The sequence below is a fragment of the Rousettus aegyptiacus genome, unplaced genomic scaffold, assembly GCF_014176215.1.
Source record: "Rousettus aegyptiacus isolate mRouAeg1 unplaced genomic scaffold, mRouAeg1.p scaffold_m13_p_12, whole genome shotgun sequence".
NCBI lineage: Eukaryota > Metazoa > Chordata > Mammalia > Chiroptera > Pteropodidae > Rousettus > Rousettus aegyptiacus.
The window spans coordinates 16,442,092-16,465,346 of record NW_023416287.1 but is presented as its reverse complement, the minus strand read 5'-3'; the positions used below and the strand labels follow the sequence as shown (position 1 = coordinate 16,465,346).

General features: G+C 45.0%; 1 pseudogene; it reads right to left on the bottom strand.

Annotated features, from left to right (window-relative positions):
* Positions 1-21,660: 21,660 nt before the first annotated feature.
* On the bottom strand, positions 21,661-21,779 carry LOC118610276 (annotated as a pseudogene).
* Between the last annotated feature and the right edge of the window lie 1,476 nt (positions 21,780-23,255).

Sequence of the window (23,255 nt, the reverse complement as noted above, 5' to 3'; positions counted from 1 at the left end):
TATATTTGCTGACAAAATAAATCTGGAAAAAAATAAATAAATAAAAGGTCAAAACTGAAGCAATCAGGCATAATTTTGATATAAGTTAAAACCGGGCAGTGAGTACAATGGTCTTTATTCTATTATTCTTTAGATGTTTGAAATAATTTGTAATAAAAAGAAATTGTGTCAAAAAAAATCCTGAATCATAGTATCTTGGATTTAGGAGACCTGTAATCTTTGGTGTTGAGAAGCTTTTGAGATCATCTAGTGTGTCCGTGACACCTGGGACCTTGACCAGCTAGCCTTTGTCTGTGTGCTCCTTGTGTGGAGTGGTCCAGAGCTGATGATGAGATAAACTCCAGGGGTGGATCAGGTCAAGAAACAAACATAACCCTCATCTGTAGAAATTGCTCACAGGGAAGGGAAGTGACCCAGGGTGACACAGAAAGAACTGATAGAAAGTCAGGGGGACTAGAGACCCCCCCCCCCCCACTGGCTGTTAAAGCCGTGTCCTAGAGGTGGATTGCCAGAGGAACCAGGATGGGGTCTGCATAGCTGGAAAAGGCTATTCCAAAGCAGAATGGATCCAGCCTGACAGAAGGGAGGCTGGTGGGTCCAGGGTATCAGGTCCAGAGAACCACACCTCCCTCATAGCCTCCCCTTATGGTTCACAGTCCAGTCTCCCAGCCCCTCTGGGGCGTTTGTACTATATCTCTCTTTAACTCCAACAGCATGTTCCGGGATGCAGGCATGCCTGAGCACACGGACCAAGTAGCTACATATGGGGTCCCCAGGGGTAATTAGCTGCGGACATGTGTAGCTACCCCTGGACCTAGTCCACGTCACACCTCACTATTGCTGGATGACCCTCAGCCTCTTCCTGACTTCCCTGCCTAACTCATCCTCTTTATGCCCCTCTGTGCAATCAGGAATGGGGCAGAACTTTCTGAAGTACAGAGCTGACCCTATCACTCCCCCCCTAACAAACGAACAATTAATTATGTGTCACAGACAGATTAATATGCTTTTGCATGTAGGTTCCTGCATCCACGTGTGTGCACATGTACACGTGTGTACATGCCCTTTTTTGCTTTTATGTATATATTTTACTTTTTGCTTGGGTAATACCTGGATATGTAAAACACTTCATGTGATGCACAACAATGCATAGGGAGAGGCAGTGTCCTATTAGCTGACTTCTGGAATGGTGGAGGAAGGACCTCCGAAGATCTGCTCCTCTGTGAAAGTAATGAGAACACTGGGAAAACTCTCAAATCCACTTTTTTAGAATGTTGGAAATTAACCAAACGCTTTGAACAATCAGAGGTGCATGTATTCAAGAAAAATGGCTGAATCTTGGTAAGAACAGTGTTTTATGATGTTTTAACTTGTCTTAATCTCATCTTTTCTTCCAGCTCCACGGTAGCCCTGAAAACCAACAGCCTTGCAACCATGGTACCTTGTGGAAACGAGCAGCCTAGCAGCAACTAGAGAGGACAAAGAAGGGAGGTCCCCCAAAGCTCCATTACCAGAGAACTGTCATTATTTGACCTGTCTGGAAGCTTGCTCAAAAGCTCCATTTTCAGGACTTGTCTTATTTGAGCTGAATTAGAGCTCTCTCCATGCAAAAGTTCTATTTCCAAGGGCACTTGTTGACAACAATAAATGGGTCAAAGAAGAAATCAAAAGGGAAATAAGGAAATATTTTGAGATGAATGGAAATGAAACCACAACATAACAAAACTTATGGAATGCTGCTAAGGCAGTGCTTAGAGGAAAATTTATAACTGAAAACATCTATGTTGAAAAACCTAAACTTCTACCATAAGAAACTAGAAAAAGAACAAACTAAACCCGAGTCAAGCAGTAGGAAGTTAATTATAAAAGCTAGAGAGGAAATAAATAAAATACTGCTTTATACCCATTAAGATGCATATAATAATAATAATAATAATAATTTTAAAATAACAGGTGTTGGCAAGGATTTGGAGAAGTTGGATTCTTCAAACACTGTTGATGGGAATGTATAAGGAGCAGTATTTTAAAATACAATTTGGTAGTTTCTCAAAAATGTAAACATATAGTTACCATATGGCCCAGCAATTTCACTCTAAGGTAGATACTCAAGAGAAATGAAAACATATGTCCATACAAAAACTTGCTCATGTACGTTCATAGCAACATTATTCATAATAGCAAAAGGTGGCAACAACACAAATATCCATCAACTGACGAATGGATAAAAAGTGTAGTATATTCGTACAATGGAGTATCATTAACCCATGAAAAGGAATGAAGTACTGAGACATGTTATAACATGGATGAACTTTGAAAACGTGCCAAGTGGAAGAAGCCATACAAAAGGCCACACAGATCGTATTTTTCAGTTTATATGAAATATCCGGAGTAGGCAAATCCAGGGAGACAGAGAGTAGATGATGAGTGGTCGCCTGGGGCTGACAGCAGCGGGGAATGGGGAGTGACTGTTAATTTTTACGAGGTTTCTTTTCGGGGTTACGAAAACGTTCTGAAATTAAATAATAGTGATAGTTGCACAGCTTTGTGAATACACTAGAAACACCGAAGGCATACTTTCAAAGGATGAATTTTATGGCAAGGGAATTATATCTCAGTAGAGCTGTTATAAACTATGAGTTAGTGACCCTCCCACACTGCTTCCCTTGTTTCTTGTGCGGCCTTTGAGAGATACTTTAGGTGCATGGCATCACATATATTTATATTATATTTCACTAAATCTAAGACTCTATCAATTATAATCATGCGCCATCATTTTATTTACTAGGAAGAAACTTTAAAAAATCACTGCTTCTTTTAATTGTAAACCATATCCAAATTTTGGGGATGTTAATATGTTTAAAGGTGCCCCTTGGAATCAACACATATATCTTTTTCATGTGTATTTTTTTTTTCATTATCTCTTGTTTTTATTTTATTTTTTTCCAGTTTTATTGAGATATAGTTGATATACATGACTATATAAGTTTAATACATCACAATATCATGGATTGACTTACATATATTATGAAATGATTACCATTTCAAAAGCTCCATTTTCAGGACTTGTCTTATTTGACCTGAATTAGAGTTCTCTCTGTGCAAAAGTTCTATCTCTGAGGGCACTGTAGACAACAATCTATGGGTCAAAGAAGAAATCATAAGGGAAATGAAGAAGTATTTTGAAATGAATGACAATGAAACCACAACATAACAAAACTTGTAAGTTTAGTTAGCATTCATTATCTCATATGGAAGCAATGAAAAGTGAAAGCAAAAAAAATTTTTTTTTCCCTTGTGTTAAGAACTCTTAGGATTTACTTTCTTAACAGCATTCATATATATCATACAGCAGTGCTAATATAATCATCATCCTATATGTATCTCTAGAAATTATTTATACTGGATGTTGTGTACCTTTTGATCACCTTTCTCCAATCCCCCCTCACCTACCACCTTTCCACTCCTGCCTTTGGTAACCACAAATCTGATCTGTGAGTTTTTTAAGTTTTTTTTTTTTTTTCAAATTCCACGTATGAGTGAGATCATACATTATTTGTCTTACTCTGACTTATTTCACTTAGCACAATGCCCTAAAGTTACATCTCTGTTGTCACAAGTGGCAGGATTTCCTCATTTTTTTAAATGACTGAATAATATTCCATTGCACATGGAGCTCGCAACTTCTTTATCCATTCATCCATCGATGGACACTCAGATTATTTCCCTGTCTTGGTTATTATAAATAATGCCTCAGTGAACAGGTGGTCCAGATATCTTTTCAAGTTGTGTTTTTATTTTCTTCACATACATTCCCGGAAGTTGAATTGCTGGATCATATGGTGACTCTATTTTTAAGTTTTTGAGGATCCGCTGTACTGTTTTCCACAATGGCTGTGCCAATTTACATTTCCATCAACAGTGCACAAGTGTTCTCTTTCCTCTGCGTCCTCACCAGCATTTGTCATCTCGTGTCTTTTTGATGATGGCCATTCTAACAGGTGTGAGGTGATATCTAATTGTTTCACATTTTTTTAATCTTTCTTTTGTACATGTTTTTGAGAGTATGTGTATTGGGGTATGCCCCGTGTATGGCAGACACGGTGTCTGCTCTCGGTGCTGCACTCATGTTCCTGGCCTACCTTGTATGTTCCCTGTGGACAGCTCCTACCTATGCTTATGGCTTTCTGTGTCTTCAGCTAAGGCATTTTCTGGCCGTGTTTAGCCTAGAAGTGCCAGAAAGTTAATGTCTGGTAGCAGCATTCAGCCAACGAGGGTCAGGAGTTTTAGAGAAACACCCTGACTTCCTTGCCCGTCAGTGGCACAATTCGAGTGTGTTCCACATCATCTCTCAGAGTGCATCTGGCAGGATTGATCCCCACGGACGCCCAGGGGCAACTCACTCATTAGCACACCTTCCTTCTCTCCTTCTTCCTCACTGTGCTTACTGTGATCCCAAAGCAACTACTCGTATCTAAATTCCTGTCTTTGAGGCTTCTTTTGAGACAACCAGCTTATACACTGTGAGTACATGTGTCAATATGGGTGCACACAGGTTAGCATTCATGAACGAACAGAAATCAAAGTGTGAAGGCCTATATGTGTGCGCCTATAGAAGCTTTTCTGTTCGAGAATTGGTGCAAATGTGTGTGCATGTACATAAGTTTGTGCACACGTGTATTCCAATGCAGATGTGTCTAGCATGCTCATGCATGTCAGTGTTCATGCACATGTATATAGTTGTCATATGGTGTCTAGATAGATTCTCGGATCTGTTTAAGGGCATGTTTGTGTGAGTGCATGTGCCAGTGAGGTCAAGGGACCCGGAGAAAGGCCCTCAGAGGCTCTCTGGTGATTAAGAGCCTCTCGCTGGGTGCCCCTGGGGAGGTGGGCAGTGTGTACACTGTAATAGCACCCTTCTCCCGTCTCCCTGTCCCCCTGCAGCTGCCTGTCTGGAGACAACCTCATCAGTCTGTTCTCACGTGTGTGTTCTCTCCGATGGGAGACAGCTGGAGTGGCTGTCAGGGGCTTCAACAGAGATAGCGGGGAAACTGCCTGGCACCTGTCGGCAGCACCTAATCACTGTCCTGGTGATGGCTGCTAGGAGGGGGCGGGAAAGTGACATGAGGCAGCTCTTCACTCCACTGCTCCTTGACCCCTCTACATTGGAAGGATGAGCCCCAGTTCCGGTACGCCTGAAATGAAAAACCCCCCTCCCCACTCCACTCCCAGCGGATTGACCTCACAGGCTTCGACTCTGACCTCCGCGACTCACTGTCTCCAATCCGGCTCTTTTTGGAGGAACGTTTCACGCCTCTCTGTGTTTCCTGCTCTCTCTGTTTCCAGGGCTTTGACTTCCTTCTTCCGCCTGGGGAACTCGCCTATTCCAGGGCCAGCTCACAGTCTTTTTTTTGTTTTTCAAACGGCCTGTCCTGTTTCTCCCAGGCAGCTCCTTCCTCCCCAGACCCCCACAGCTCTTTGCACATTTGTCTGCTATTACGTGTATCGGTCGTTGGAAAGAGAATTCAGGTGGATGCCTGTGTCTGACTCCCAATCCCAATGTTTGAGGTTCAAGGAGGGAGGCCAGGTGCACTCAGGTGCCTTCAGCCCAGGGGGACAAGGCAGAACAGTTCTGGACTCCAGGAAGGCAATTCTGTTCCTATTGAAATGAGAGCACCAGCTGGTGGTGAGGAGCGAGGCATAGAGAGCTCAAGGAAGGGCCCAGAACTCTCATGCCCCCCATGCACAGGAGCTGCTGGTCACAGGGCAGAGTGTTAAGGTCCTAGAAAGGAGGAACAGAAGTCAGGACAGGACTGCAGTCCAGCAAAAACTGGGCAAACATCTTATACTTTTGATTGAGCCCTCCAATACTGAAGGAGACTGGAGCTGCTGGACCTGAGTTCAAATCCCAGCTCCTCTACTTATCCTGTGTGACCTTAGGTAAGTCACTTGACCTTTCTGAGCCTTGGTTCCCACCATTATAACATGAGGTTAATAGTTCTCCATTTAAGGAGATAATGTTAGGGAGGGCCTAGCAGAGATGGGCATGCAGCAAGTGCTGGTCTCCATCTCGGAGAAAGAAAGCTGCAGCTCTGCCCACTGGGGCTGACTGAGACAAGCTTAGGGAAACGCTGCCAACTCCAACTCCCTATTGTTGGTGGGCAAGGGCTCCTGGCAGCTCCCCGGCTGCACTTGATCGCTGGCTCCTTTACTTCCTGTGTGACTCTGAGCAAATCATTTCACCTCTCCACACCTCAGCTTCCTGCCCTATAAACTGGAGATGCTAATAGAACTCACCTTATGGGGCTGTTCATAAGAATGAATTGCTATTAACTGGTAGAGGAGTGAATTACTCGTTAATTGTTATGAATGTTAAAATTTAACTGTGGAAAGAGTTAATTGCTTTAAAGCACTCACCATAGTGCCTCATACATAGTGACTGCTTAGTACTTACCAGCTACAATTATTGTCATTGACATTTGAGTGACTGTGCTGTGTCAAACTTCATGCCAGGCAGTGAGGGTCTTGGGAGACATTGCAGAGCTGGGTATGATTTGGTCTCTAAGCACTTAGAGCCCAGTTGGGAGCTGGTGGTGGGGAAGATATGGAAGCACCCAAATGACCTGTGGAAAGCACAAAAAATTATAAGACAGAGTCAGAAAAAGGTGAGGCGTGGAAGAGCTCCCTGGAACAGAAGGCCATTGGTGCTTTGATGACTGGAAATGCAACAACAGTGTAAGTAATATTTATAGAGTACTTACTATGTGCCAGGCACTGTAAATGTGTTGCAGGCATTTTCTTATTTAAAGCTCTTAACAGCAGCAGGTAGTAGGGATAGTTATACCCATTTTATGAATGAAGAAGGTGAGGCTTAGAAAGATTAGGACACCTGCCAAGATCACTTGGGCCCAAATTTGAATTCTCAATTACCTGAGCTCTGAAGCTCCACACCCCTCTGCACTCCAGGTAGAGGGATATAAAGCTGCAGAATTAGGAAGAGGGTGGGTACAAACATTAACTTTATACCTGTTCTGCAGGTATGCCAGACTCCTGGGCTAGGCACTTTGCCTACTTTGATCATATGCAATCTTTAGAACAAGCCATATGAGGTAGACAATGTTTTATCTCCAGTTTGTGTCTGAGGCAACTGAGGCTCAAAGCAGTTGAACTTTTTGCATAAGGTCGAACAATTCGAAAGTGGCAGCATTGGCATCTGACTCTACGTAGTCCAATTCCCAAACCTTTATATTTCTCTGACACCAGGAGTGCGTCCTGGTAACAGAGAAGTAATTGTCCAATGTGGCTAAAGATTTGAGTCCTTAAAGGAAACAAAGTATGAAGCAGATGGCACTGGATTGTGGAGGGCTAGATGGCTGTTCGTGCCATTCGAAGGGTAGGCAATGGGGAGCCACTAAAGATTGTAGAGTAGGGGCATGGCAGGGCTAGAGGTGCATTGTCTAAAGATAAGTCTCATTGCAGCACCTAAGATGGATCGATCGGGTGGGGGTGAGAGAGGCAGCAGGGACCCCATCAGGAGACAGCACCAGGCGATGCCGACTTTAGATGACAAGTGATAGGGACAAAGCAGACGTCTTCTGGGGAAGGAAAACAGAGAGTTCAGAGATGAGAAACAGCCAGGGGCAGGGCCATTAGCCTTATCAAAAAGCTGATTGCTCTTAGCAAAGTATTTAATACGATTTCCTGCTATTAAGACCCAAACCTGGGCTAGCATGATTATTAATTCTAAAGATAATCATTAAGCTGGGCGGACCGTATTTTAATATATGGCAATAGGCGAGCTATTGTCATTTTTTTTCCTGTCTATCTTGATTGCAGGTCATCCAATTAGAGCTGGCTTCAAATGCCCCTTTCTGGAGGTAGCGAGATAAGGCTTAATGTCCTCAAATAAGAGCTATGGGCTGTGACGAGAGCCCCATAAATATTAATAAATCTATAATTAGTCCTGTGAAAAGGAGGATCAATCCAGGAGAAGGTTCCACCCATTAATACTAGAAATCACTGTTACAAAGTTGCAGGGAAAGCAAGCCTTTTCTGTTCCAAATGCCAGGCTGTTCTTTGTTCTAAGAGGATGCAGTTCTGTTGAATCCACCAGACTCTGATTCACATCTTACTCTGAGATAGTATTGTGGGGGCGGTGAGAAGGCTCAGTAGGGAAGAAAGACTTTGCAGAAATGGTGATAGAAGTTTGGGGCCCCCATGGTCCTGTCTTTAATTATTTTAATGTGTAACTTAAATGGTTTTTTTAAGTGATCGTATTTCAGAATGCCAATGAAGAAAAGACTTCTCATTTTCCGTGTAAAATTAGAGTGGGATAGTGGGCTAAGTGAATGGGGCTTGTGGAGCTAGAAGGTGCCCAGAACTATGAATACCTGTTATTTTTTTACTTAAAAATTTGTACTGAGGTCTAACATGCATCCAGTAAAATATGCAAACCTTTAAGTGTACAGCTCAATGACTTTTTATGAACGTATACTACTGTATAACCAATACCCAGATCAAGATAACGTTTCCAGACTCCTTTCCGGAAGGTTCTTTTGTGCCCCTCCCAGACCGCACCAACCAGAGGTAACCACTCTTCAGACCTACCATAGCACAGTTTGCCTGTTCTTGAACTTCATATGAATAAAATCAGAAAGTATAAACTTCTGGATTTGGCTTATTTCACTCACTAATATGTTTCAATATCAGAGATGAATTATCTGTCCTTAAATAATTTCTTGTTTGTTCTTATCGCAAAAGTAACACGTGTCATTGTAGAAATAATGCAAAGCATAAACGAGCAGAAAACAACGGTCATCGCCTTTGTCCCTGAGTACTTCTACGAACACCTCTATATTTTTTATGATAATTAGACATGCCCATTTTGGAAAATGAAAGACCCTTGGTTGCGATGGACAGAAACCTAGCTTCTACTGGCTTAAGAAAGATCCAATTTGTTGGCTCATGTAACTGACAGAACCAGGGACTCTGTGTCTCTCTGTGTGTCTTTCTCCCCATCTTTCCCAGGTGTGGCTTTGTTTATGCAAAAAGGCTCTCTCTATGGCCCATAAAATGGCCACTAGCAACCTCAGACTCAAGAACATATTTTAGCAACCCTACTGATAGCCTCTCTTCCAGCGTCCTTGGACCAATCACTGTGGCTAGGTTGATGGAGCACTCTGATTGGCCAACCTGAGTCCCCATTGGGGCGGCATCATGACTATGGCGCATCCACAAGCAGGGAGATGTGGAGGGAAGGGGTTCCCCAAAGATACTAGAAGAAGGAAGGCTGAAAAAAAGTGCTGGAGACTAAAAACCAGGGGACCCTGTGTATTGTCTGTTTGTCTGTGGGGTGGGAAATTCTTCAAGGGTAGGAGGCTGAGACGGCTTCATTGTCTTCGTGCCCTTTTACCCAGCTGTCTCCTTCTTCTGTCCCCGCTTCGTGCCTCCACCTCATATTTTTCAAGGTCATAAAAGCTTTGGGGCTTGAAAAATGATGCATTATGTGGAGAATACAAACCTTAACAATCTAGTCAAAACTAGCAGACCGTGAACTCCTGCGTAAACCCGCTCAGCCTCCTGGCTCGGTCCCCAGCATCCAGCCCAGAGCCCGGCACAGACGGTGGTGTACTCCTATGTCTTTGACTAAATGAATGGAGGCAATAACAGCATTACTCCAGCCCTTACTGTGTGCCAAGTCATTATAATTTGCTAGACATCCTCACAACGGTCTTCTGCAGTATTACTTTGATTCCCAGATAACAGATTTGCTCTTTTATGTCACTATTCACTATTGAATGTCTAGGGTGTGCAAGATACTGGCCCCTTTCCACAGAGCTTCAAATCTAGTGGGTTTGGAAACTGAGGTTTGAACAGAGGTAGAGCGGAGTGGGGGTTGGGGAGGGAAGGTGGGTGGGATTGGGTAGAGGAGACCCTCCAATCCTCCATCTGGGAGGAATCCAAATTAGTGATGAGAGAGGTCGCATGAGCTTTGAGGGTGGGCTACGAAGGGAAGGGCTCTGAGCAGCGGCTTCCTCGGGAGCCCGGACCGGTTTCAGCCAGTCCAGGGCCAGCAGGGCTGCTCCAGCCTGGCCCTCCCAGTCCCCTGCCCCCTCTGTTTCTCCCGGTCGCTGCCTCAGGCACAGTGATTGACGCGGTAATCGGCGTGTGTAGGCACCAGGCTAATTGAGGTCGGGCTGCTGATTGCAGCAGCCTAGAGGAGACGGCGGCGGGCGTGGGCACTGCGCGCTTTCGCTCCGCAGGCGGGGCCTGGTGTGGGGGCGGGGCCATTCGCCCACCTCGCCCCGCCCCCCCCTTTTCCCCTGGGGAGGTCTCCCTCCAGAGGCAGATGTCATTGGGAAGATTACTGGATCTTCCCATTGCAAGGGGATGGGAGACTCGAGGCAGAGGCAGCGGCAGCGGGGGCCATGGAGGCTGGGAGCCCTCCAACCCAGGTCGAATCCACTCCCTGGTGCCTGAGCTCCTGGGGAGGGAGAGGCAGGAGAAATAGCCCAGAATCTGCCTTTGTCCTTTACAGTAGTTGGGGGCTTTGCCAAGTAATTTCTCTTCTTTGAGCTCCATTCATTCACTCACTCATTTATTCATTCATTCGCTCATTCAACATTCATTTACTGAGTGCCTTAGACATTTTGGGCACTGAAGATGAAGTTGAAATTGCACTTGATCTTAGTCAAAAGGGCAAGAAGCGATTGAAGTTGAAATCAGATAGACATGGTTCCATCCTGAGGAAGCAACAGCTAATGGAGAGATAAATTATAAACTATTGCAAACAGGGGTTTTAGGAGAGACATTATCTGCAGGGAAGTAATTCATATGGGATGGTCAAGGAAGGCCTCTCCCCATGGAAGGGACATTACTGCTGAGGCCTGAGGGTTGAGAACACCCTGGACGTGGGCCGTGTGTGTATGAAGGGCAGGGGTAGACTTACTCCTTTCCAGAGCTGGGCAGAAAAGGGCTGATGAACAATCAGCCCATATTGTGCATGTCATTCTGCACTTTCTCATTTCGACGCACAGATTGCTGAAACGGAGCTACGTTGACATCGAACCCACCACTGGAGAGGTGATGTTCTCATCTAATGCCCAGTGGACCTGGCTAGTTTGGGGTGGGCTAAGAAAGCCGACAGGGCTGGACGCTCAGTACAGACAGCTGGCATGGGGAGGACTGGGCAAAAAATGAACAGGGAAAGATTTATCTAGCCTTGCAGATACTACCCAACACTTACCAGCCTAAAGGAGTCTGGAAAAGGGGCTTGGGCTGAGAGACGAGAAGTTGCCAGAGTTCTTATCTCAACAACTTCAGTGTAAAACTTTGGGGTGGTCCTTTCCCATCTGCAAAATGGGTGTAGGTGTAAGAACAAGACAAGGTCAGTGGTTTTCCATGCTAATTCTGTTTTCTTAGATTCCGCATTTGTCTGTTTGGCATCCATTAGTCACAGAGACAAAATAATGATGAAAGTCATTTGCACCTCCCCTGTGTTCCAGAGCCCATACTCTGAACTAATTCCTTTCTCTAACTCTCATATACTGAGCCAGTATTTCCCCTGCCCTAAATCAACCCAGGACCAAGAATCAGGCAATCCGGGACAGCCCTTTTGCCCCAAAGCCCACTGGAATTACTCAAACTAACCAATCCTAAACTGTCTACTCTGCCCTGCCTTGCTTTTCCTGTGGAAACCCCAGGAAGGGCTGCGGCCTGTGCCTTTCCCTTTTCCCTGCCTCCTGACCACACCTGGTGCTGCTTTACATGGCCCCATGTGGTGTGGCATGCTTCCTTTTCTCAGGAACTGTAAGCGATAAATTCTTCTTTCAGTGGCATTAACCTCTCCCTGTCATCACTCGGTCATCTTTATAAATTAAGACCTAGGCACAAGACAGTTCCTCAGAGTCAGATGATTGTGTGAAGCCCTTTTTAGGGGCTGTCAGGAGGACTATGGCAAGGAGGAGCCAGCTGCAGAGGCAGGGCTGGATGTGTGTGCTACAGGTCTTCTCTCTGGCCCTAACTAGATGCTCTCTGAGACATGCAGATGCCACATCTGGGAAAAGAGTTTTGCTGCTCTTTAAATTCAAAAACACCCCGGTCCTAAGGGCTTAACCACCTCCAAAATTTGTCTGGTTTCCACCTTGGTGTTATAACTGACATAAATCCATCCGCTTCCGTTTGACGTTGTCAGAAGGGTTCTTATTTGCTCTGATGACTGGTGGGCCAATTACTTGCTGATGGCTTTCAGTCTCACCTCACGCTTCTATAGTCTCTTGTTATTGCTGGGCTAGAAGCCTGCAGACTACATTTCCCGGATGATCTCATCAGCTGGGGCCACTAGGTTCCTTCAGTTGCAGGTCCCAGCAGGAGATTACGCAGCAGCGACAGCAACAGACAGCTTCAGTTGATCACTGACAAATGTGGACTCTGGCAGTGTCAATGGTTCCAGTAGAGACCACAGGCACTATACTCCTAGTAATGCAGATGGCAGTGGCAGCGCCTGTGGCCACTCAGCAGGGACTGCTGACTTGTGGGCCCAGACCCTAGCGGTAGCCACCTCTGAATAACTACCACTCTCTTTTACATTTGCTCTTCTGCTCCTCCACCCCAACACCTCGGTTATTCAGTTCATGCATTCAATTCCTCTCTGTTTGAAATATCTAGAGTAGTTTCTGTTTCTCTGCCTGGACAATGACCGATATTTGCTTCGATTAATTAGGGAGGTATGAAAAAGACCGCGTGCTCCCCTGGACATGAGCGCCATCTTTGGCTGCATTACTGGGAGTATAGTGCCTGGACCTAGGAGGGTGACATCTGGATCTCCTCTGTGCTGGCTGGAATCAACCTGGAGGATGGAACTGAGTTGGACAAGGTTCTGGGGGTTCTCCATAATCCTGAGTGGGTGGGGGACAGTGCAATAGCTTTTAGAAGGTGACGTTCTAAGTCATCTTTTCTCTTCTGAATGGCAGCATCAGTCTTACTGGTCTGCCTGCTTCCAGCCTTGTCCCCTCCGGTTCATTTTCCACATGATGCACCAGAGGGTCTTTCAGAAACCAATCTAGCCAAGCGACCTCCCCACTCCCCAGATTAAAACCCCTCAATGGCTCTCTGATGCTCACAAATTTTAACTTGACATTCAAGACCTTTCCTAATCTGGCCCCTACAGACCTCTCCAGCCTCTGCCTGACTTCTTCCTGCCCAGCAGGTTATAATGTAGCTGCCCTGAATCACCTATAGTTCTCTGAACGTGTCATGATCTGTTTACTCATTTGACGTTTAATTAAGCACCTACTATGTGCCTAATGCTATTCTAGGCATGGTACAGGGGCTTGGTGGTGGCAGACAATTCAAAAATCTCTTCCTGCATCTCTTCTCCAGGACTTTGTACATGCTGTGCCCTTCGCTTGAAACGCTTTTCTCCCCAGTTTTCCCCCATGTCCCTCATTTCACCTCATTATCTGCTGCCGTTAGAGTTCAGCTGAGGCAGTCCCTTTTTAGGAAATCTTCCTTGACCCTGGCTCCCCCTCCTCAGACTGTTTAGGTATTTCCTAGGCAATCCTACAACACCATGAGCTTCCTCCGGCTCCAAACATGGATCTCTGAGTTGTTGCTGCTAGTTGACACAGAGTTCCTGGAGGGTGGGACCACATCTGATGTGGGTCTCTGTCCCAAGACTTAACAGTTTCTGGCACATGAATTTGAATGAATAAATGAATGAATATCTATGGGCTAGGAAACTAGGAAACTCTTTTTTGGGGGAAGTGACCATGAAGTTCTTAAGGGGACCTCTAAGGTCATTTTAAACAAGGGCTAGAGGATGCAGGATAGAGCATTTGTTGGTTCACATTATTCTCAGTCTTGGCATTCAAGGTACGTCATGGTCTGACTTCTCCAGCTCTGTTTGTAGTTTCTCAACCCACATCCAGCCCTTTAAACCAAATAGGATTTTGGATTTGAGTTCAGCCAGATCCTGGCTGTATGAACCTGGAAAATGATTTCGCATCTCTGTGACTCAGTTTCCTTACCTTTAAAAGGGTTTCGATGATCTCTGTCTCCAAGTTTTTGTGAAAACTCAAAGAGAGAATCCACGTAAAACATGAAGCTCAGGGCTTGGGCCATAGTCAGCTTTCAATCAGTGGATGCTTTTATTACTATTATTTATGCCAAGGGCAGTGGAGAGTCCTGGGGAGCTTTCAGAAGCCGTGGGAGAGATGAGGTTGGATTTGCTGCTTAGAGTTCTGGAGGTGACCGTGGGGAAGACGACCTGGATAGGGGAAGACAGGAACAGGCTGGTGCAGGCTGCTAATTTACACAGCTGTCAAAATCAGATCTTTAATGCTTTTGGCCAACGGCTATTATAAAAATTTTAGAGTGAGATATAAAATACAATCTAATCTTCAGAGTAAATTATAAAACACAAAACAAAAACAAATTAGACAGATGATACAATCTCATTGAACCAAATCAAAAATTTTTCCAATGACAACTCTGGGCTGGGTGAGAAATCACTTCTGCTGAGTCCTCAGAGCATCAGGGTCAGGTGACTGGAAGTGTCACAAACATATATGTGGTTTCCAGGGACTTGAATTTCCAGATTCAGTCTCCTGTTTGAAAACTAGTTTAAAAATTACTACAAAAGTAGTATATGCAAATAGTTAAATATTCAATTATTACCAAAGACATAGAATTAAAAATTTTCCTCCTACCCAGCATGTCAGTCTCTTTCTCACCAATAATAATTTATTGTTTATCTTACCTGGAAATTACCATCCCTTTGAAAGTAAAGATACATACATACATACATATACATATATATATATATGTAATTCTTTTCTCTTTAATCTAGTCAATATTTTACACCTGCTTTTTTTCACTTAATGATGTGTCTGGGAGATCTTTTCATATTAATTATTTTAACAGAGTGTGTGAATGGACCATAATTTACTCAACCGGACCCCACTAATGAATATTTAAGCCGTTTCTTCATTGTGTCTGTAGAAATTTCTAGAAATGGGATTGGCGGTTAAAGGGTACAGACATTCCTTCTGTTGGTGTTTCCAGGTGTCCCCCTTGTAGGGGACACGATTAGCACTCCACAGTGATCTCCCTGGGCCTCTTCTACTGATTTGGTGTGTGTCTCCTAACTTTTTTGTGCTTTATTTCTATTTTTTTCTCTTTCATTTTTAAAAATAATTTTCAAATTACAATTTTCATACAATATTATATTAGTTTCAGGTGTACAGCGTAATAATTAGACATTTACATAACTTACGATGTGATCACCCTGATAAATCGAGTACCCTCTGACACCATAGTTATTACAGTATTATGCTATACTTTACGTCTCCATGACTATTTTGTAACTACCAATTTGTACTTCTTAAACTCTTCTCCTTTTTCACCCATTCCCTCAACCCCACTCCCATCTGGCCAATGTCAAAATATTCTCTGTATCTGAGTGTGTTTCTGTTTTATTTTGTCATTTATTGTGTTATTCAGATCCCGACTATAAGTGAGATCATGTGGCACTTGTCTTCCTCTGTCTGACTTACTCCACTTAGCACAATACCCTCTAGGTCCATTCATGTTGTTGCAGATGGCAAGATTTCATTCCTTTTTATGGCTGAGTAATATTCCATTGCCTATATGTACCACCTCTTCTTTATCCATTCATCCATTGACGAACACCCAGGTTGCCTCCATATCTTAACTATTGTTAAGAATGCTGCAATAAATGTATGGATGAATGTGTCCCTTTAAAGTAGTGTTTTGTGTTTCTTTGGGTAAATATCCAGAAGCGTGATTACTGGGCCCTTCTTAGTTTGTTAAGCCTTTGTTTTAAAATCTATTTTGTCTGGTATAAGTATTGTTACCCTAGCTTTTTTGTTTGCTTCAATTTTCATGAAATATCTTTTCATCCCTTTGCTTTCAGGCTGTGTGTGTCTTTTGATCTGAAGTGAGTCTCTTGCAGGCAGTATCTCATGATCTAGGGGAAGAAAGCTGCCATGTTATGAGCAGCCTTGCAGAGTGGTCCATGTGGCAGGGAACTAATATCTGGGTGCCTGCCAGTGAGGACCCAGGGCTTATCAACACTCACAAGAGTGAGTTTAGAAGCAGCTCCTCCCTCAGTCAAGCCTTGAGTTGACTGCAGTTCTGGCCAACACCTTGACTGCATCCTCTTGAGACACCCTGAGCCAGGCCATCCAGCTAAGCCACTGCTGGATTCCTGACCCACAGAAATGGTGAGCTAATGAATGTTGATAGTTTCAGATTCTAAGTTTGGGGAAATTTGATACGCAGCAATAAGTAACCAATACATGCATCTTCCTTGGCTTCCTCTTCTTCTCTGCCCTGCTTCCCCCACTCCTATCTCAGTCTTCCTGGGTTGCACTCCCTTAATAAATCACAAGCACAGGAATCTTTGTCTGCTTTGGGGAACCTACCCACCCACCTTGATAGGGTTTGTGCAATGTATACTGATGACATTTGGAGGGGTGAGGGGCATCACTAGTACCCTGTGCTATCAAACTTTTAAGCTCAAATATAATCTTGAATCAGACATGCGAGGATAGCTCTGATTCCAAAGAGAATTACACAGTGAGGTTGGCATTTCAGACACAATCACATTGACCCCCTTGCCCTTCCTTTAGCATTCCCTATAAATTTCTGTCTTTCTGCCTTTACTTACGCTTAGCCTTCCCATCATGTTGCCTGTCCATATCTCTGTCCTTCCCATAAGACCTAGGTTCTAAATATCTCCCCACTGCCATGAAGCATCTCCTGACTGCTTTTCCCAGAAGTGATGCTGAAGGGAGGCCCCTCAGTTCCCTCAGCTCTGTGCGTCTCTTTCTCATGGCTGTTACTCAACTTATTATTATTTCTGCTCAAGTATTATCTTCCTGCATGCACTAAGAGCCCTTTACAGGCCAGCATCCACTCCCCAGGAGAGTGCTTAGTACAGAGAAATGGAGGCATTCTTTGTGAATGAATGCCTGGCCCAGGTGCTGTTCAGAGAGCCTCTGAACTCCCTCCCCTCCGTCTTCCCCCAAGTCCTGTTGATTTCCCTCCTTGGCTCTAGTTCAGACTCACCACTAGTGGCAGTTAAGGTCCTTCACCCCTGCTTCCCCCTCTCCACTCATGTCTTGCTGTTCTTGCTGCCGCTACCCTCCATTTTAGCCACGTGGAGCTATTCATAGTTCTCTATAAATGATAATAGTTATCATTTTCTGAACCATTTCCCAAGGCCCTGTGCTAAGCATTTTCTATTTTTGTTGATTCCTGTGCAGGAAGAATCATTACTGGCCCCATTTCACAGGCAAGAAAACCCAGGCGAGGAGACATTAAGTTCATGCAGCTGGTGAATGGCAGAGGCAGATGCTCTTGATGTCCTGTGCCACCTTCGACTTGCCCCATGGGTCACCTGTAGACAGATCCTGGACACACCAAGGGCACTCTATGGCCTGCTGGAGTGTGCTGAGCCCACAGGGGCAGGCAGGATGTGCAGGGAGTTAAAATCCCAGGGGCAGCCCTCAATCAACAAGGGCAGGATACCAGCCTCCTTGCCCCTCAGGGGACAATTCTGCCACCGATTCTGCACAGTATCTCGAAGGTCCCCAGTGGAAACGAGCTCCAGTTGACAACAGCAGCTTCCCACTCATGAACATATTTGTATTGTCTTCCTACCCTTACTGCTCTCACATCTCTGCTCCCTCACCGTGCTGGGATTACCTCCCAGATACACTGTGGGCACCCAAATCCTCATCTCAGGATCTGCTTGGAGGAAAACTCAGCAGCAGAATGGGATCTGCACTCAGTCTGCCTGCCTGGGGCTACACTGCTGCCCACACATGGCTGGTTGTTCCACATCTCCACGCCCTTGCTGATCCCTGACCCTAAGTTCCCCTGGAGTATGCCCTCCATACCCGCTCACCTCGCCTTCATTAAAAGGTCCCAGATTAGATAAAGTTTTATAAGAACAGTTGTCTGACACCCCCTTTCCCAGTTAGAATTAGCTATTGCCTTCAGTATTTCAGCAGACAGACTTCACCCCCCACCTCTATAATACCCCAGCGCACTTGTTTGTGGGTTTCTGGCTCCCTGTCCACCCTGGGAGGGATCATATCTTGTTTGTCGTGGAAACCCCTGAGGTCTACCTAGGACTAAGTAACAGAGCAGATGCTGATCCGGGTTTAAACTGACTGCAGTTCCACACACAGACGCCTCTTCTCCCTCTGCCCCTCTCACCCCTTTCCACCTCCAACCACTTCACATCATTTCAAAGGGGACAGACCATTGTTTCCCTCTCTTTGCCTTCCTGTTTGGGTACCCCCAACATCTGTCTCATGGTGCCTCAACCTCTCCTTCTCTGACACATGCTCGCTCTCTCTGCAGACTTCTATCGCACTTCATTATACTAATTTATTTTCCTATCGGCCTCCCCAACTGGACTGTGAGTCCTTTGAGACCCCCATGTATCTCGTTTATCACTATATCCACACCGTGTCCCTTGCACAGTACCTATTGTGCTAATAAATGTTTGTTAAATGGATAAATGAATTAATTACTTAATATACATATCCCCAGATCCCCAAATGGAAGGTTCTAGGAACTGAAATAAACTACTTGGGACTCTTCAGGTTGTGAAAGACATATATCTCAAGCTGCCATAAGTAAAAGAAGGAATTTACCAGCCTAATCACTAGGATGCCTGAGTGGACTTCAGGCATGGCTGGATCCAGAAACCCAGTAAGGTCAGCTGCTGATTCTCACTTATTTTTTTCTCTCTCCCTCACCACTCTCTGTCTTTCTCTCAGCTTCCCTGTAGCTCTCTCTTCATGTTGACTCTGCTCCTCTTGGAGTTTTGACCACATTCTCCACTCCCACAGGCAAGTGCAATCACAAGACTTAGTCACATCTTTATTTCAGCCTCAATTTCATCTGTAAAACAAAGAGGCAATTCCACCTGATGATATCTAAGCCTCCTTTATAGCTTTATAGTCTTAAAAGGGATTCAAGATAACTTTTCCATTTTCTAGCTGGAAACAACTTCCCAGAGAAGCAAATGATTTGCTCATGCTTATCCACCAATTTAGGCATAGGGCTGGCACCATAGCCTAAGTCTCTGACCTTCATGAACCAAGAGAACAATGTCATTTTGGACACAGAAAACATAGGCCAGAGAGCAGTGCCTTAACATTGACTCAGTCACCCACTTCCTCTCTGACTTCTCCCTGGCCTGTCCAATGTCAAGACTCTTGGGCCATGAAAGGACTTATATCAAGTGCTTACACCTCTGCTAACCCAGAGCTGGATTTGAAAATCAATTCCACCACTGGCAGCTCTGATCCTGTCAAGTCATTTCTTGTGCCCTAGAAAAAGTCTTGAGGGCCTGCTGCCCCTTTCCTCTGGAAAATGAGGACTCCGGCAGGGAAGGAGAACAAAGCTTTAATCATAAGGCCTGGCATGAGGCAGCAAGGAGACTCATTCTGGTTTGCCTTGGACCATCCTTGTTTTGAAACTCAGAGTCTCACATCTCAGGAACCTGTTGGTCCCAGGCAAACTGAACAGGTGGTAGCACTTACATCTGGCAGCAGGGAAGAAGGGGTGTCATCAGAAGACCCCATAGATCAGGCCCAAACAAGCTAGCTCTCCCAAGGAGATGGACATCTTGGTCAAAGCAATGTGGGGAGCATCTTTCTGGGTCTCTGGGCCCTTTTTGGTTCAGAGCAATTTGCATAGAAATGAGAAAGGAGGCTGTAGCCACCTCCCCCATTTCCTTTCCTAGCTTCACAGTCATTCAGGAGCTCTCTGAAACTCAGACCCTAAAAACATGTAGATGGAAACAACCTTGACCCTCACCCAACTTCACTGGGCACTCTCCTACTGTACAGATGGCAAAACCAAGGTCTAGAGAGGGGACATAACTGGTCCAAAATCTCAAGGTGAGCTGTCTTCAGAATGGCTGGCTTTGCAGATGCTTTCAGTGAAAATTCACAGTTTACACCTGTGCTGAGGGTAGGAGCTGGGAGAGACTGGTGAGTGATATCAGTGTGGCACGGGGAATGAGCACAGGCTCAAAGCCCAGCTCTCCAGGCAACAGACTTGCTGAATAACCCACATGAGCCTATGTGATCCATCTGTGAAATAAAGGTGATCAACTTGGTTGGTTTGCCCCAGGGACTGCGGCTCAGGCGTAACAGAGAGCACTGGGTAGCCTTAGTCCCTATGTAGCTCGCAGAGCAGAAAGAACCGTCAAAGCCTGCTTTAGGGTTTCTGAAATCTTGGCACTCCTGGACCACCCTTTAGGCATAACCTACACTATTAGTTACTTAATATTTTTCTTTAAAATAACTTGCTTGTAAAAAACTTAAATACAAGCATTTTAAAGGAATATGTCACATCACTAGCTGTAGACTAGTTCTATATATTTCTAATGCCATTAAAAGTAAATTCAAAACTATTTAAGTAAAAGGTTTGATCTCAAAACATACAAGCAGCATGCACATAGTATGCATGTAATACTTTGTTAAACTCTGAGCTCACCTAATCTCTGCCCCGACCACGTTCCCTTGTAAGCCGAGAAGGGCAAGGACAGAGCTGAAGTCATGCAGAGCGTTGGCAGCAGAGCGAGGGCTGTAGCCCAGAGTCCAGACCATCCCACGGTTCCCACTACTCTGGGCATGAGCTCACGCCTGAAGGAGCCAGGCTTTTCCTGCTTCTAGACATTTACGTAGCCTGTGCCTTCACCTGGAACCCTCCAGGCCAACTCTGGTTCATCCCTCGAGACTCAAAGAGTCATGTTCTCTGGAGCATCCCTGGCCTATTTGGGTATCTCTCTCTCTCACTGACACAGGGAGAACCTCAAAGGCTAGGCCAGGTTTGATTCATCTCTGCCCAGATTGTGCACCCTGAAATTGGACACCCAAGAGGCCCTGAGCAGTGTTGGTTAATTAGGGGAGGCGGAGGATAGTGGGGCCCAGATGGACAGGGCTCAGTCCTGTCTGGACCCCAAAAGAGACGTGGCTAGCAGACCGGCAGCTTGTCCCAGGTGATGAAATAGTTCAGCCAGGGCCCCATCACTCCACCAGATACATTTCAGTGGCTAAGAAAGAAGTTCTAGGGCTCATCTGGATCCGTTGCTTAGCAACAGGAGGCTGTAAATGACATCGCTCCTGACACTTTAACTAACCCCTCCATGACAAGCAGAGGATAATGAAGGCAAAGGCAGACAGCAGGACAGAATTAAAAACCAGACCCAGGAATGAGCAGAGACCAGTGCTAGGGAAAGTAGGAGCCTGCAGCAGGTAGATGTGGGTCTGGAGATGTCTCTGAGACACCCAGGGCCTACTCTGGAGCCTTGTTCTGGAGCTCTGGGCATGTTTGCCAGTCTTTAAAGGAGATTTACTAAGCTTGGTCCCTAACAGCAGGTGTTTCCAGAGCACTATACCTGTAATTCCATCAGTTGCCACTAGGAGGATAGCAGCAACTCCAAGGGTAACCAAGAGCAACCAATTCATAGCAGAGGTAACTCTTTTTCTTTTTCCTTTTTTTAAAAAATTTTTAATTATTATTATTATTTTTTTACATCAGGCAGCCCTTGGTTGACCTCACAGATTGCAATGACCTTGTCAGCTCACAATCCCTTACTTTTTTTATTTTTTATGCCCACAGCACCTGGTCTTCCTAGGTGGTCTCTCATCTAAGTACTAGCCAGACCCGACCCTGCTTAGCTTCTGAGATCAGATGGGATCGGGCTTGTTCAGGGTGGCATGGATGTAGACACAGGTAACTCTTCTAGACCTTTTATAGAATCTGAGTTGGTAGGGAACCTGGATTGGCAGGAGTTGGAGGAGGTTCGGGGGGTGGCATTTATTAAGCACAACTTTACTTTTGTCAATTCATGACATCTTCATAATGTCATGATTTAGGGAAGTATTTTCATTTTACAGTTGAAGAAACTGAAAGCCATTTAGTCAATAAATATGTATTGAGCAACTCCTATGGGCCAGCCACTGTTCTAGGCTCTGTGTTTGCAGCAGTGAGCAAGACAGAAAAAATTCCTGCCTTCATGGAGCTGGCATTCTAATCAAGGGGGTAGCTAATAAACGAGAAAATCATTAAAATAAATGCCATATTAGATGGTAAAAGAGTTATGAAGAAAAACAAATCAGGAAATGGGATAAGAGCTCTAGAGGTAGTAAGTAGATTGAGTAGTCAGAAACGGCCTTTCTGAGGGGTATTGGAGCAAAACCTCAAAAGAAGCGAGGAGCAAGGCACACAAATATTCAGAGGAAGTGCATCCCAGGCAAAGATCCTGGGGTGGGAGTGAGGTCACCATGTATCAGTTTTGGTAAGGGGGCCAGTGTGGCTGCAGCAGGGAGGAAATGAGCAAGACATGAAGCTAGGTGGGGGGCCAGATCATACAGGGTCCTGGAGGCATCACAAGGACTGGGAGCAGTCCCGTAAGCTGTTGGGTAGACAGGTTGGAGTTCATCTGCCTCAACTGACCAGGAACAAACATCCAAATAAGCCTCAACTCACAGATGGAAATGAGCTGCCCAGGAGAGATGGCCTCAGGCTGGGACAATCAGGGGAGGTTTTATGGAGGAGATGAGAGTGAGGCTGGGCCTTGAATGATAGGTAGGATTTGAGGAAGGGAGGGAGGGCATACCAGGTGGCATAAATAAGTTACAGAAGTGGGAATAAGCATGTTGCATGCCTGGGATGATAGAATGTGTCTGTGTGCATGTGTGTGTGTTTACGTGCGTGCGTGTGTGTGTGTGTGTGTGTGTGCGTGCGTGTAAAGATAAGGCTGGAACAACCTAAATGTCCATCAACGTGAAGAATAGATAAATAAAGCATGGAGTATTCATCCAGGGGACCAATATACGGTGGTGGAAATGAATGAAATAGAGCTGTGGGGAAGAAGCTCACAACATAATATTGAGTGAAAAACAAGCAGGTTGCAGAAAGATACACAGAGGATGATGCTGTTTATATAAAGTCTAAAAGCATATAAACAATACTGTTTGAGCAGACACGCCAGAGTAAAAAGTATAAAAGTGCACATGAAAATGGAAAACAGCCAATTTGGGATGGTGCTTACCTCTGGGGAAGCAGAAGAGGAGGGTTGGGGTCCAGGAGGAAAATGGGGGCCCTCAAAGGTCCATAACGTTCTGTTGTTTAAGTACATACAGGGCCCATGGGGATTAGCTACATAATTTACAATATATTTTGTATGGTCAAGATCATCTCTG